Source organism: Hyaena hyaena, unplaced genomic scaffold (genome assembly GCF_003009895.1).
Source record: "Hyaena hyaena isolate Hyena2069 unplaced genomic scaffold, ASM300989v1 scaffold_1409, whole genome shotgun sequence".
Taxonomy (NCBI): domain Eukaryota; kingdom Metazoa; phylum Chordata; class Mammalia; order Carnivora; family Hyaenidae; genus Hyaena; species Hyaena hyaena.
The window spans coordinates 230178-241255 of record NW_024082037.1 but is presented as its reverse complement, the minus strand read 5'-3'; positions in this window follow the sequence as shown (position 1 = coordinate 241255).

The following is an 11078-nucleotide window of genomic DNA, read 5'->3' as shown; positions in this document are numbered from 1 at the left end:
ACCACACACATATATAAGGCTTTGGCAGTTCAAATGGAGATTCCTACCAAATATTTAAGAAACAGGGGCACCTGAGTGGCTCAGTCGGTGAGGCATCTGACTTCAACTCAGGTCATGATCTTGCAGTTTGTGAGTTCAACCCCCCAGGTTGGTCTCTGTGCTGACAGCTCAGAGCCTGGAGCCTGCTTCAGATTCTGTATCTCCCTATCTCTCTGCCACAGCCCTACTCATATTCTGTCTCTCTCTCTCAAAAATAAAATAAAAAACATTTTAAAAAAAAGAAACAAAACCTTCTGCTTTACATAGTTTATTCCAGAAAAATAGAGTATAGAATAATCCATGATCAACAAAACAAACAAACAAAAAGACATTCACTCATAAGGATTTTATAGGGGTGCCTGGGTGGCTCAGTCTATTAAGCATCCCACTTCGGCTCAGGTCTTGATTTCATGGTTCATGGGTTCGAGCCCCACATCAGGCTCTGTGCTGACAGCCAGCTCACAGCCTGGAGCCTGTTTCAGATTCTGTATCTCCCTTTCTCTCTGACTCTCCCCTGCTCATGCTGTCTCCCTCTCTCTCTCTCTCTCTCTCTCAGAAATAAATAAAACATTAAAAAAACTTTTAAAAAGAATTCTATATATTACCATAACAATTAAACAAAATCCTTTTGTAAAAATACTATCAAAGAGGGTGAAATAAAATCTAAGATTAAAATTAAAAAAGAAATTTTTTGTTTTTCTTTTCTTTATGTGGTTGCAGTTATATAATACCCAGGAAAAAAAATAAAGGAAGTTACATTTACTGAGTGCCTTTTATACTTCAAATACAGTGTTGGGTTATTTAAATTCAATATTTCAATTATTTAACACAATATCTTAGTTGGATGTCATTATATACTTTAATGATATGTATATTAATGGATTTTTAAATTTGGGAAGCATCATAAAAGTGCTCAAAATATTAATAATAATCTATGTAAATTTGGTTCACATCAACATAATTTTAATTCTGAGATAAAATTATCTTAAGCACCTATAAGAGGGGTACTCAGACTAGAAGAGAATTCTTTACAGAAATAATCTATAAAATACACTGTAGTACAAGGAGAAATTTAAATGAGAGAGAAAGTAGATTTGGATCTGTTAACCAATGGGCTGCTGCTTCCTTCATTGGTGAATTGAGTGTTTTTAAATCAATGTTAGCAATACATTTAGAAAGAAAGTAAAATGTATTACCTATCAGGCAGCAAAAAAGTTTCTACAAAACATATACCCGCAGACTAAATAAAACAACAAAAATCAAGCATTTATTGATCCACATCAATTTCCTACCCTGTTTACTTAAAAATTATTGTGATTTTCTAAGAAGCTATGCTAAAACCATCAAAGCAAAGCTAAATTTTTGTACACAAATAGGAATCACTTGTTCTTTTAATTTCACAGGAAATTTGATAGTAATATACAGTGTTTACATAGATAAACTTGTTTCATATCTTCTACCTTAAGTTTTAAATTTTTTTTAATGTTTATTTATTTTTGAGGCATAGAGAGACAGAACACAAGCTGAGGAGGGGCAGAGAGAGAGGGACATACAGGATCTGAAACACGCTCCAGGCTCTGAGCTGTCAGCACAGAGCCTGACATGGGGCTCGAACCCACGAACAGTGAGATCATGGCCTGAGCTGAAGTCAGACGCTTAACCTACTGAGCTACCCAGACACCCCTAACTAAAATTAAACTTGCAAAACCCCTTTGGGTCAGTGACCATACTGCTGGGGGCCTGAAAAGTTTGACTATTTAAGATCTTCCTGTTAATTATGTTAAATGTTGTATTTAACTAAAATATTCACTCATTTTAAAAAATTTTTCAATATTTATTTTTGAGAGAGAGAGAGACAGAGTGGGAGTGGGAGATGGGCAGAGGGAAATGGAGACATACAATCAGAAGCAGGTTCCAGGCTCTGAGCTGTCAGTACAGAGCCCAACGTGGGGCTCGAACTCTCAGACTGCAAGATCATGACCTGAGCTGAAGTCAGACTCTTAACTGATTGAATCACCCAGACGCCCCTAAAATTTTTCTTTAGAGGGGCACCTGGGCGGCTCAGTGGGTTAAGCATCCAACTTTGTCTCAGGTCATGATCTCAAGGTTGGTGAGTCAGAGCCCTGCACGGGACTCTGCTGACAGCTCAGAGCCTGGAGCCTGCTTCAGATTCTGTGTCTCCCTCTCTCTCTGTCGCTCCCTGATCACACTCTGTCTCTCTCTCAAAAATAAATAAACATTAAAAATTTTTTAAATTTTTCTTTAGAAGAGAATTCCATTGCCTCATTCAGTAGGAGGAAACTCAGATGAAATTCTAAAGGGGAATTAGAAATACAGAAGCTTATAACTGATGAAAAGAAGTTATGGATAGACGTTTAATTCAAGTGTCTATGACCACAGATGAATAAATTATGCTAATGCTTTGACCTTTGCAAAAGGGATTAATGATCCAATGAAGGATAGGAAGTCTAAAAGTAATTTTATCTTTTTGCTATTCTGCTATGTTGAAAATAATATATGACAATATCATACTATGATTTTCTTAGAGACAAATTTGCAGCAAGCATTTTTATTCACAACATCATAATTTTCTACTAAATGATTCTGCTATATATTTAAAGGAATAAAAGTAGTAAGTAAAAATATGAATACCTCAAAATTATTAAAATATATTGTTAAATTGCTTTCCAAATTGCTTATACCGGTTTTCACACAAAAACTATGTAACACTGCAATAGATTCTCTGAGACCTTGTCTTTCTGTGTGAGATTTTTGCTTTGTTTTATTATAGACTGACATCTTACCATAGTGTTTTAACTTGAATTTTTTGACAGCTGGAAGTTCAATATCTTTGCATTTGTTTGGTCTCACATTCATTTTTCATATGCTAGTAATGCATTTATTATTACCATATTAGAACAAGAAATCGGTTCATCTCGCACTTCTTTCTTTAGAATATGTATATTGAATTTACATATCTGTGCATGCCCACACATGCACATGATCAAGAACAACAATACTGGCATGATTTCTGAGCTTATTTATAGTTCTTGTTCTTAGTCCATAGATTTTATGATGGTAAACACAATGATGTGTTCACCACTGTGTCTAAAGCATCTTGAATGAAATCAGACACACCAGAAGTATTCAAAAACACTGAAAGACTAATTTAACTCGTATATTGTAAGCTTCTTTTTTCTATTAGCACTTAAGTGAAAATATTTGGAAGGTAATTTAATAGCTGTCAGGAGGCTGGGAACATGTCAGAGTAAGAGGACTCGAAGCTCAGTGTGTCCTACAGATCCAACTAGATAACACTCACATCAGTGTAAACAACCCAGAAAATGCTCAGAAGTCCAGCAGAAAAGCTCCACAACTAAAAGTAGAGAAGAGGCCACATCTAAGAGGGTAAGAAGGGAGAAGCTGTGCAGTGAGGAGCTAAAGGGATTGAGGGCTGTCTGTGGGAACAAGGGACTCATGGACAGAGAGGGGAGGGAAATAGACTTTCACATCAGGGAAGTTGAATCACTATAACGTTTGGCTTTGAAAAATAGAGGGGCTAAATTTTGTAAGTTCTTGCAACCAGTGGGATTGGCTAAAGCTTGGAGTTTTAAAAATCAGAAGACCAGCAAGCACCTTATTAAAATTGCATGCTCTGTCCACACACACTTTGCAAATCCACTCCAGCCGGTCCTGGTGGTGATGGCTATGGGTCTCTGCACAGCAGACTGGTGTGCACCTTGTTAAAACTGTGCACCTTGCACCGGCCAGCCAGGTCTGGTGGTGACAGCAGGTCCTCTCTCACCAACACGTAGAGTTCGTGGCACTGTATGCCCAGCTGTCTCCACTATGCTCTTGGCTGGAGCCTAATCCAACCAGGGCCACAAACTTGGCAGTGAGCAAATAACCCCAGTAGAGGCTAGCGTCACTTTAGATGACTCCTGCCTTGGGGAGAGATGAAGATAACTGTACATAGTAGTCAGACTACAACCCCAACAGTGGGTTGAAAACAGACCACAGGTTGGATTGCAAGCTTCCCCCACCAATGAAAGCCTTTCAGAGGACAACACAGGAAGGCACCCTGCAATTTGGTGCTACTGCATCTCTGGCAAACACCTGATCTGACTAAACTCAAGTTTACAGCAGTGCCAGTACTGCTATACCAGTATACCAGTATAGACTGGTCCACTAACATGACAGAGACCAAACACTGCCCACAATAGGCAATGAAAGTCACTGCAGATGACTGGACTGAAGGAAAAAGCAGCCAAACCACCACAGAAGGGTGCACACAGCACACAGAAAAGACACCCTGAAGCAACAGGTTGTTGTGAACAGGGGACACTGCACTGTAGGGTACTATAGGACTTCTTTATAAGGCCATTCATTACTTTCATGCATAGTAGACATAACCGGTTTTCCTAACACATAGAAACAGACATAGAGAGTTAGGCAAAATGAGGAGACAGAGGAATATGTCTCAAATGAAAGAACAGGACCAAACCACAGCAAGAGACCTAAGCAAAACAGAGATAAGTAATATGCCTGATAGAGAATTTAAAGTAATGATCATAAAAGTACTCACTGGAGGACATCAGTGAGATCCTTAACAAAGAAATTTTTAAAAAATCAGACAAGAAAAGCACAATAACTAAATTGTGCTTAGATTATTTATCATTATGTGCTTAGACTGTTTATTATTATGTGCTTACATTATTTATTATGCTTAGATTACTTATTATGTGCTTAGATTAGACTAGAGGGAAGGGTGCTTGGGTGGCTCAGTCAGTGAAGCATCGGACTCTGTGCTGACAGCTCAGAGCCTGGAGCATGCTTTGGATTCTGTGTCTCCCTCTCTCTCTCCCCCTCCACCACTTGAGCTCTCTCTCTCTTTAAAACAAAGCACTAGAGGAAATTAATAGCAGACTAGAAAAAGTAGAAGAACACATAAGTAACTTGGAAGATAGAGTAATGAAAAGTAATCAAGCTGAGCAGGTGAGAGAAAAAATATGCAAAGTGAGAATAGACTTAGGAACTCAGTGACTCCATCAAGCATAATAAGATTCATATTATAGTGATCCCAGAAGAAGAGAGAGAAGCAGAGGCAGGAAACTTATTTGAAGAAATAATACCTGAAAACTTCCCTGCTCTGGGGAAGGAAATAAATATCCAGATCTAGGAGGCACAGAGATCTCCCAACTAAATCAACCTAAGGAGGTCTTAATCTCAAGAGCGTGGGATCATGACCTGAGCCCAAATCAAAAGTCGGATGCTTAACCGACTGATCCACCCAGGCACCCCCATAGACCCTTGTGATATACAGACATGTCAGACCTTCTGCAATCTCTGTGGAGTACAACAGAGGGAGATCCTCTCTTATTCAGCCTTAACCCAAGCACCAGGTCATTGATACTTTTCAAGGAGAAAGGGGCAGAAAGAGCAGAAAGGGAACCCTCTCTAGGTCTACTGTGGTCTGAGGATGTTACAGGACAGCTCTGAGACACTTCAAATCATCACACACAGGATGAGAGAGTGACCATCTCCTGCTGGGAGAGCAATAGGAAAGTTGAGACTCCCTGGAGGCATAGGTACAGGGGAGGCTGAAGTGTGAGGACAGGGCAAGAGAATTCAAACACTCTTTCCAGGCACTCTAATGCCCAGCCGTGGAAAGGCAGTTTAAGACCTGTACTCAAAGAGTTAGAAGCAAAGCCCAATCTCATCTTGACTACAGACTAGATTTTTCTGAATACCCCCATGCTTCCCACACACTCTGGGTCTGATAGCAGAGTGCTTTTTTTTTTTTTTTTTTTCCCAAACATAAGTATCATTTACTGCAATTTCTCACCCTCCATATACAATGTTTAGCAATTCAAGGGCACCTGGGTGGCTCAGTCGGTTGAGCATCCAACTTCAGTTCAGGTCATGTTTTTGCAGTTCGTGGGTTTGAGCCCTGTGTCAGGGCCTGTGCTGACAGCTAGCTCAGAGCCTGGAGCCTGTCTTTGGATTCCGTCTCTCCCTCTCTCTGTCCTTCCCCTGCTCACACTATCTCTCTCTCCCTCTCTCAAAAAGTAAATAAAACAAATTTTTTAAAAAAATAAATAAATGTTTAGCAATTCAATAAAAAAATTTTAAGGCACATTTAAAAATCCAATAAAATATGAGATATCATTAAGAGAGGAAATAGTTCATAAATTCCGACAGAGATGGCCCAGAAGTTGATATTATCACAAGGGAAATTAAAATAATTATGATATACATATGAAAAAATCTAGTGGTAATAATGGAAAACAAGTGAAAAACATCTGGAAAATTCAGCAGATATATAGGAAGCATTAAAAAAAAGTGAAAATACCGGAAAGAGAAATGCAGTATCAGAGATGGAGAATACTTTTGTTTTGTTTTGTTTTGTTGATGGGCTAATCAGTATTTTGGACATAGCCCATGAAAGAATTATAAACCTTGACAAAAGATCTATAGTAGAAGAAAATGAAATAAAACACTAGAGATCTGTGTAACAATTTTTTGAAAAAGTCTAGCATATATGCTATATTATATTTATACATATACATAAATATGCTATATATGCAATATTATATATTAGTTTAAATATATAATAAATCAAGTACAAATCAGTATATTTGAGATTTTTTTGAATTGGGTAAAAATATAGTTTTTTTCCTTTAGAACAACTACTTACTAAAATGTATATATTGATTATCTCTGAGAAGGATGATTATACTTAAAACTGCTTTCATTTTGGAGTGCCTGGGTGACTCAGTCAGTTAAGCATCCACCTTCAGCTCAGATCCCAATAGCTCATGAATTTGAGCCTTGCATTGGGCTCTGCACTGTTAGTGCTGTGGATCCTCTGTCCCCTCTCTCTCAGTCTCTCCCTCCTCAAAAGTAAATTAACATTAAAAAATTCTTTAAAGAATGTTTTCATTTGACAAGTTTCTTCTAAAGAATATGCATCTATTGCACAATAGTTCAAACACATAAAAAATAATATCATAATTATTTTTCTTCAAATACCAGAAACCTGAGCCATTTAACTCATTGTTAATGAAAATGAAGCATGCAGAAGGTGATTCTGAACTAAACCCTAACCCTCGCTTGCACAATCTTCTGACTCCTGAACCCAAACCCTAAGCTAATTAAGCCTACAAAGTGCCCTCAACTCAGCCCACCAGGGAGATCACTGCAATACTGGTGACTCTGCCCCTGACACCTCCTGGGACCTCACCCTAACCCTAGCTCAGGCTCTTTCTCAAAGAAGGAAGTAGTGAAACAAAGCAACAAAATCAAAGGATGGGTCACCCATAGGAAGATCAGGAACATTCTCTCTTGCTATGAAACCAGGTGTGAAATATATGCCAGACCAAGAAAACAATAACTGGAATATATGTGTAATGCAGTAAGAATACGAAATGCATATTTTGAAAGTTCATTGCAGTAAATGTGAGCAGCTTTATTGTCTTTATCATGGGCTGGTGGCTTTCTCTAAGGGTAAACAGAAAGCTCTGTTGTACACTCATATCTAATCCTTTTTAATTATAGGACTGCAGAGTTTAATTGGATAAACACAGTTCCAAGGATTTGCTAAATTCATTGCCATTCATAGAACTGCAACACGTTTCAACTTGGAAATAATTATAATTTAGGCTTTCTCACTTGAAGAAACTGAGGCATAGAGAATAGAAGTAATTTACTTATAGTCAAATGGAGTAAATGAATGAGTCTGGAATATGATACAGATCTCCTTCCAAAGTGCCTGTGGTAATATTAGATCATGATAACATAAAACAAATCAAAACACATTTTATCCCTATTTCAGGAGTATGCATTCAAACTTCAACTTCCAAGGAATGTATTCAAAAATAATCTTTTCTAAAGAAGTGACCTGGTAGATGGAGAGGTCTTTGGTCCAGGAAACACAAGCTCTTTGGTCTTTTCTTGTCTCCATTTATCTTTTTAATATTAGGTAAGCTTGTTAACATGAGTCCAAGTTCAGTCTCTAAATGATGGGCATGAACCATGAAGAAAAGGAAGGCGAGATATATATATATATATATATATATATATATATATATATAGTTATATAGTTATATAGTTATATAGTTATATAATAAATAAAATGCTAAGGACAATTTTAGGGTACTTATATCCACTTAACCATGTGCCCATTTATATCCACTTAACCTGCACAAACATCATGGCGAATGAAGCTTGTGCAATGACAATGAAATATTTTGATCAGAGGAGTGACATGATCTCATTGAAGATTAAACTTCATGTAGTTTAATGTGTTGATGATATACACTCTGTGTTGGTGGGGAAGCTGGCAGAGGCAGAATCAAAATGACAAGTTAGGAAGCCAGTGCAATAATCAGTAGGAAAAGAATGGCCCTTACCACCCTGTGGTAGAGTGGAAGTGATACTGAATTGTTGACAGGTTGCATTTTCAATGTCCTGAAGACTGTTGACAAGGTTAGCTGATGGGTTGGCAGCCTTGCCTTGTAGGCTATGTCCTCCTTTCTAGGACTCCTGTTCATTGTGGCAGAATGTGAGGCATGGAGGATTGAGGTAAAATATTTGGCCCTGCACCATGTTCAGGCTTCCCCGCTCTTTCAGTGGAAACTTAAGTCACTTAGTATTTCTGGCATTTAGTTATTTCATACGTACAATTTGAAAGATACTTTATATATCACAGAGTTGTTTGTGAATCAAAAAAGATTATGTTGAAACAAGCCCATTTTCATAAATAACAAACAATAGATCATCTTTATTAGGGGGTTAGCATGCACCAGGCAGTGTACAGGTGCTTTACATATAATTAATTTCTCAAACTCTTTAAGGAAATTTCTGCAATTATCTCTTATTTTGTTCACAAAGAAGCCAAGGGTTTAAAATTTTAATTAACTTGTCTAAGACCCTATAAATTATATATGGTGTAACTAAAGACAAATAAAACTCTGACGTGGTAAAATTCAACATTATATTCCAGTTTATTTAAAGTGCTAGACCAAAATCTGAGGGGGGTAAAAAGGAGGACAGAAAGTCAAGGGATATGTACTCATAGAACAAATAGATAAGTATTTCAGAACAAGTCATAGACTTGCGAAGAAACTTTACTTCTCAAACCCATGGATATGTACTCATAGAACAAATAGATAAGTATTTCAGAACAAGTCTAGACTTGAGAAGAAACTTTACTTCTCAAACCCATGACCAGTTCTTCATGAAGAACTTCTCCTCCTCAAATAAAACATTAAACAATTCACGTAAATTCTAGATAAATATTATAATTTAGATACATCATCTTCATTTCCATATTCTTGCTGAAATGAATAAAAGGATCTGTAAAATATGAAACACTTTATCAGCAACAGATCTGGGTGTCACCACATGTTAGAAATTTTAAGGCAAATCAGAACAAATAAGAAAGGAACATTTAGCTATTTGACGTTAGTAGAAAGTAGTTTCCCTGAGAAGGAGAAAAAGACTACTTATTACAAATAAAATAGAAAGTAGAAATAAAGGTAGGAAAAAGAGATAATACATAGAGTCCATTAGAGGTCTCTGGAGAGGCCACAGTCACTCTAAGCAACAAGACATGGGACGCCACTGGAGACTTTTTTCTCAGAGAATTCTTGATGAACACATTTGTGGTGCCCCCTCTCATCCTCACTTCCTGGTGCTCACACTCTTGTGTGTTCCTTTACCCTTAAGTGTAGGTGGAATCTGTTACTTTCAAAGAAGTATGGGATTATGTATGCCTGATTATATGATTATGTTATATAAGAATGCAGCACTCATCTGATAAGGAGGTAAGCAGCCATGTTAGAAAAACTTACCTGACAATGAACTGCAGGTGACTTCTAGGAGCTGCCAGTAGAATAGCCAGCAGAAAACAAAAGCTGCTGACAAGCACACAAGAAGGAAAGCAGTTCCTTCCCTAGTCAAACCTCCAGATGAGAACTCTTGCCTAACCAACAATGTAATTTCAAGCTTATGTGGCTATAAGCAGAGGAGCCAGCTAAACTGTGGGGTCATGACCCACAGAAAATGTGAGATAATAAAAGCATGGAGCTTTTCTGTATTTTTTCTAAGTTTATTTATTTCTTTTGAGAGAGAGAGAAAGCACGGGAGGGAGAAAGGCAGAGAGGTAGAGAGAGAGAATCCCAAGAAGTAGGGTCCACACTGTCAGTGCAGAGCCTGACATGGGACTCAAAGTCATGAACCATGAGATCATGACATGAGCCAAAATCAAAAGTTGGCCACTCAACTGACTGAGCTATCCAGGTGCCCAAATAAATGTATGTTTTTTTAAAGTTCCTAACTTTGTGGCAATATTGTTACACAGCAGTAGATAAACAAGCACAAGAAAGAAGTAAACAAATTTAGATAATTGCTAATTTGTAATCTTCACAATTAATAGGACACAGTATTAATAGTACCAGTTTAGATAGTCATAACAAATGAACAGTTCGAAAACTTTACAGACTCCATAGAAAATAAAGGCACAATTGAGGTATTAAATACCACAAGTGATTTTAAAGTGATATGAAAATTTGTTCAGAATGTATTGATGAATTCGAAAAGAATCTATATCTCTATTTACCTCTACAAGTAGAAGGATTCCAAGAATATGTACACTACCAGTTGACAATGCTTCTCTCTCTGTTAAGAATGCGATTTTTCCACTAACTTTTTTTTATTAAGTTGAAAGATATATATGGTCATTTGAACTTGCAGTTTCCCTAACTTTCTGGTTGATTTTTTTTTTCATTTGCATAGTTAAAATTCCCTCTTTGTGCTATCCACTTCCATGATTTTTTTTGAGTTTTATTTTATTTTATCTTATTTTATTTTTTTACAAATAGTTTATTGTCAAATTAGTTTCCACATACCACCCAGTGCTCCTCCCTACAAGTGCCCTCCTCCATGCCCTTCCCACTCCCCCTCAAATCCATCAGTCCTCAGTTTTTGTCAGCATTCAAGAGTCTCTCATGGTTTGCCTCTCTCCCTTTCCCCCACCA